This window comes from Vombatus ursinus, unplaced genomic scaffold (assembly GCF_900497805.2).
Source record: "Vombatus ursinus unplaced genomic scaffold, bare-nosed wombat genome assembly UNPS02009173.1, whole genome shotgun sequence".
In the NCBI taxonomy this organism is placed as follows: domain Eukaryota; kingdom Metazoa; phylum Chordata; class Mammalia; order Diprotodontia; family Vombatidae; genus Vombatus; species Vombatus ursinus.
Window position 1 is genome coordinate 8,796,151 of NW_020948951.1, and position 5,095 is coordinate 8,801,245.

The 5,095-nt window shown below is 40.5% G+C and overlaps 1 pseudogene; it reads left to right on the forward strand.

Annotated features, from left to right (window-relative positions):
• Positions 1-2,810: 2,810 nt before the first annotated feature.
• On the forward strand, positions 2,811-4,110 carry LOC114035241 (annotated as a pseudogene).
• The last annotated feature ends 985 nt before the right edge of the window (positions 4,111-5,095 follow it).

The following is a 5,095-nucleotide window of genomic DNA, read 5'->3' on the forward strand; positions in this document are numbered from 1 at the left end:
AGATAGATAGATAGATAGATAGATAGATAGATAGATAGATAGATAGATAGACTGATAGGATAGATAGGTAGGTAGGTAGGTAGGTGGGTAGGTAGGTAAGTAGGTATTGTCAAAAATGATTTCTCCTGGTAATCTGTGTCTTGGAGACTCAGAGCTCCACCCTGCCAGCCTTCTGCTTCAAAGTTCCTCAGAAGAACAGCACTGATAATGAGATTGCATTGAATCTTGTTATCCTGGTCAAACTGGACCCAAACCTGAATTGATTTTATCCTACTTGGGCTTAGGTGGAGACAGGTACTACTGCCCAGATAGATGGAGGCTGGGAGTGGTCTGCAATGATGGAGGGTTGATACAAGCCCCTGTTGAAAGGATATATAATGCTGTACCCCCAAATCCCTTTCATGCCAGTTCTGAACTGGCCCCCTTTGGGGGGGGGGGCTAGTTTTGGACTGAACTCCCATGCAATGCATGTCAAGTCAGCTTGAGAGAAATTAAACCGTGGACTCACACACCCAATTTCGTTTGTCTCTTTCTTAGATTAAATAAATTGGGGTCCACAGTGGGTAGGTAGGTAGGTGGGAGAAGCATTTATCATGTGCAAAGCACAGTGCTAAGTTCTGGAGATACAAATACAAGCAAGACAAAAGGAACTTAGAATTCTAATGGTAGAAGATAATATGTAACAGGAACTGAAAGGGAGGGGGTATTAAACAAAGCAGCAGGACATGGAACTGGCTCGTTCTTTTCTCTCATGTGACATCCTAGGCTACGTTAGTCCATTTATGGCCTTAGTCTTGCATAGCTGTCAACCCTGTTTCATGTTTCCTCTTCATGAACCCTTCATTTTCCCGTCCATCTTGAGTAGGAGAGGGAGTTGTTACCTCAACTCCCATCAGCATATGCCCATTACATTCATGTTTTTGTTTTTTGTGATGTAGACTGTAAATTCCAGATAATATTTAGGGTTTGTTTGTTTTTTCTTTGTATCCTAAGTACCTAGTATGCTGTCTTGGATACAATAAGTGCTTAATAAATGTCTGTTGGGGCCAGTTAGGTAGTATAGTAGATAGAAGTCCAGCCTTGGAGTCAGGAAGACTCATCTTCCTGACTTAAAATCTAGCCTCAGACACTTACTAGCTGTGTGACCCTGGGCAAGTCACTTAACCCTGTTTTACTCACCAAGAACAAATGTTTGTTGGATTGAATAATGCATTAAGATCTTGGCATTCCCATCATCACTCTATCCACATTAAGCTCAGGCATGCTGAAGAGGACCAGGCTTTTCATGAGGAGGGACAATGTCTCATTCAGGTATCTCTGTTTGGTTTTCCACTTCTGAATTCTTAACAATGAGAGTGTCAATCAACAAAATTAAGAGATGAAAGATTGAATTTTCTAACGTGGACTGTTCCTGACAATCAAAAAAAGAGCGTCAGGAAAAAAGCAACATATTTAGACTTGTTGCAAATGTACTCTAGGCCACCAGCCAAGCCTCTGGGGCATTTTGTGTGCTGCTGTTTATGCACAATTCTGAATTAGCAGAGAGAATGGCAGTCCAAGAGTTTGGACCTTTGTAAGAAGAATTGGTTCAAAGTCTTCAGACAGGAGATTTTCTTTACAGGTAACAGATGGTTCATGACATGCTTTGAGACCCACATTAGGGAAGAAAAAAAGAAAGACTTTGGAAGTCCCTGATTTCCTTCTTATCTCCTTAGAAATACTGGGGACTTTCTTCTTGAGTGACAGGGGTGGGGAACCTGCAGCCTCAAGGCCACATGTGGCCCTTTAGATCCTCAAATGTGGCCCTTTGACTGAATCCAAACTTCACAGAACAAATCCCCTTAATGAAAGGATTTGTTCTGTAAACTTGGACTCAGTCAAAAGACCACACCCAAGGACCCAGAAGGCCACATGTGGCCTCAAGGCCACAGGTTCCCCACCCCTGGTTTGGGACCTTTCTCTTGGTTTGAGCTGAGATATGTCACTCCCAGTGAGAAAGCTTGTTCATTCTGTGTTTTTTGGTATGTTCTAATCAGTATGATTTTTCCTATTTATCTTTGCTACTTACTTAAATAAATGGTTTTACTTGCTATTCACTACATGTGATAGTCTTTTATATTGTTATTGTTTATCCTTTGTTCTCAAAAGTCTTTTGTGTAAGTAGTTGATGGTAGTAAGGAACCAAACTGCCAATAGGAAGTTAAGGGTTAGTGACTGAAGAAGCAGACTTTTGTTCTGACTTTAAAATAACACGCCTCTACACCAGAAATATTGGGCGGGAGGGCAGTAAATTCTAATGCAGTACTCTTTTCAAAGACTGGAGGAAATAACACCTAACTTTGTGGCCCTACTCTTATTCTTCTCAAAGCAGGAATTCCAGAGAGATCTCTCAATGCTACTCATGACAACCCATGTGGGCATACATATCTTACATGGGCACCCACACATCTTATACAAGAATGACCAGACCTTCCTGCCATAATCAGAGGTTTTTCCAGACTATAACAGGATCTAAAACTGACATCTTTTAAAAAGGATCCAGTGAAGAGGAAGACACCCAGTCACCCTCAGATTTGGCAAAAGGTTTAGAATGCAAACGCTTTGAGTTATTGCTTCTCATCTTTCAGGGAATTCTTCTAGAAAAAAGGTATCTGAGATATAACTTGATGAGACAGAATGTAGTGAATGGGGGAAAAAGATACTGATCATCTGAGTGCTCTCTCTTTTCTCTTTCTCCCTCTGACCTTTTTCTTTGTATCCTTCTTCATGGTCAAAATGGTAACATTCTTTTGCTCTTCCTTAGTGCCTATATGGAAGGCCTCATCGTATTGATATTGACGGGTAAACCCATTTTAGTCTCATTTTAGCCTTAAAGATATCTGTATCTTGTATCTCAGGGGCCATCACCAGCCATCTTGACCATTGTCTTGCCACTGAACTCAACGACTCTGGAGGGGAGAATGAGGCTGACAACTTTGTGCAGCTCTGCCCCATGCGCAAGACAAGAGATGACTCTCATGATGTCATTGGTCTTCTTCAAGAACAAAGGAAGAACAACAACAAGGGTCCTGCATGACGTCTTTACACAGAGAGAAGGACTTCCAGAGAAGGTGTTGTGAGTTAAACCTTGTCACAAATATTTCTTAAATGTGTGTCTCACTACAATTATGATGGTCTAAGTTTAAGCTTACTCCTCCCATAGAGTCTGTATTTGTGGGAAGGAGTGAATCATCATCATCATCATCATCATCATCATCTTCTTCTTCTTCTCCTCCTCCTCCTCTTCCTCCTCCTTCTTCTTCTTCTTTTTCTTCTTCTTCTTCTTCTTCTCCTCTTCCTCCTCCTCCCCCTTCACCTCCTCCCCCTCCTTTTCCTACTCCTTCTCCTTTTTCTCCTTCTCTTTCTTCTCCTCCTTATTTTCATTTTTTTTCAAAAGCTGGAACAATTTACTTTTTGTCCTACTTGGTTTGCATTTTTTGATTTCTTGAAATATAGCTCTGAAAAGACAGGCTTCTAAAAGACACCTCATGTTGTCACTGGGACTTCTTACATAAGAACAAACAACAAACAACATCTTGTATCTCTAGGGTCACTAATGGGAGGGGAATAATGGTTTTCTGTTGTTCTGGAAAGACTGAAGATACCTTCATTGTAGACCTGGTGGTGGGTCTCTACACTGGGCAGATCAAGACTGGTGCCCCCTACTTATCTGAGCATCCGGCTAAGCACAGCCAGCTTCTCAGAATTGAGGAAAAGCTGGGCAACAAGGCTAATTTGCTGGAAGGAATTTCAGAAATCCTTGGGTCAAGTAAGCTAAGTAGCCAGGAGGGCATTAGAGCTAGCAAGCACCCGTCACCTATATAGAAGTCTGTTCCTGTCCTAAGAATGAGCAGCTCCAAGTACCAGACCAGTTTTGGTTTTTGCAGGGTGGGACAGGTGGGACTCTGCTGCTTAACTCTCCTCTCTCTTCCACCTTTCTGAGATGTTCTCACTGCTTCATTAGAACTATCTTTATCAGAGAGATCTGATTATCTGGCACTCTGTTGGAAGACCTTGTCATCTTGTAACTGGGTTAGAATGATCTGTTCTCTCCCCTACTCCCTGTGTTGATGCATTCCAGATAAAAGTAGGTTTCCAGAACTAACAGACCTCCTCCTCCATCTAATTCCTCTGTTTTGGTTCTTCTTCTTCTTGCACCTCATTTGTATAAGATAATTACTCTTTTTAGCTAATACTAAATGGTTTTACTTTTAAAAATCATATCATACTCAGATCTACCCCAATCTTTCTTATGAGCTACCCAATTACTAATAACAATCTTAGATTTATGTTTTTCATTTTATATACACAAAAAGAAAACATTCTGTCCTTATTGAGTCCCTTGTAATTAGTCATTGGTATGTACCTTATATTTCTCTTGGCTCTTGTATTTCAATCTTCTATTAAGTTCAAGTTTGTTTTTCTTTTTAACAAAGTCCTGAATGTCTGACAGTTCTTTAAATGTCATTTTTTTTCCATTCAGGATTATGCTTAGCTTTGCTAGGCATGATATTTTCAGCCAGAACCCTAATTCTTTTGCTCTTCAATATATGCTGTTCCAAGACCTATGGTCTTTTAAGTTCACCACTACTAGGTCTTGTGTGATTCTAATTGTGCCACCACCATATTTAAATAGTTTTTTTTTCTTATTGCTCGTAATTTTTTGTCCTTGAGCTGAGGGGTTTCAGAATTTGACTATAACATTCCTATGGGTTTTCCTCATAGGATCTCTTTCAGGTGGTGTCAAAAAGGATTTTAAAAATCAAGTAAGAGAGGCAGAAGAAAAATTGGGAAAAGAAATGAAAGTTATGCAGTTATGAAAAAAAAGTCAACAGCTTGGAAAAGGAATCACAAAAATTGACTGAAGAAAACAACTCCTGGAGCAGCTAGGTGGCACAGCGGATAGAGCACTGGCCCTAGAGTCAGGAGGACCTGAGTTCAAATCCAGCCTCAGACACATAACACTTACTAGCTGCATGACTCTGGGCAAATCATTTAACCCCAATTATCTCACACAAGAAAAGAAAGAAAGAAAGAAAAGAAAAGAACTCCTTAA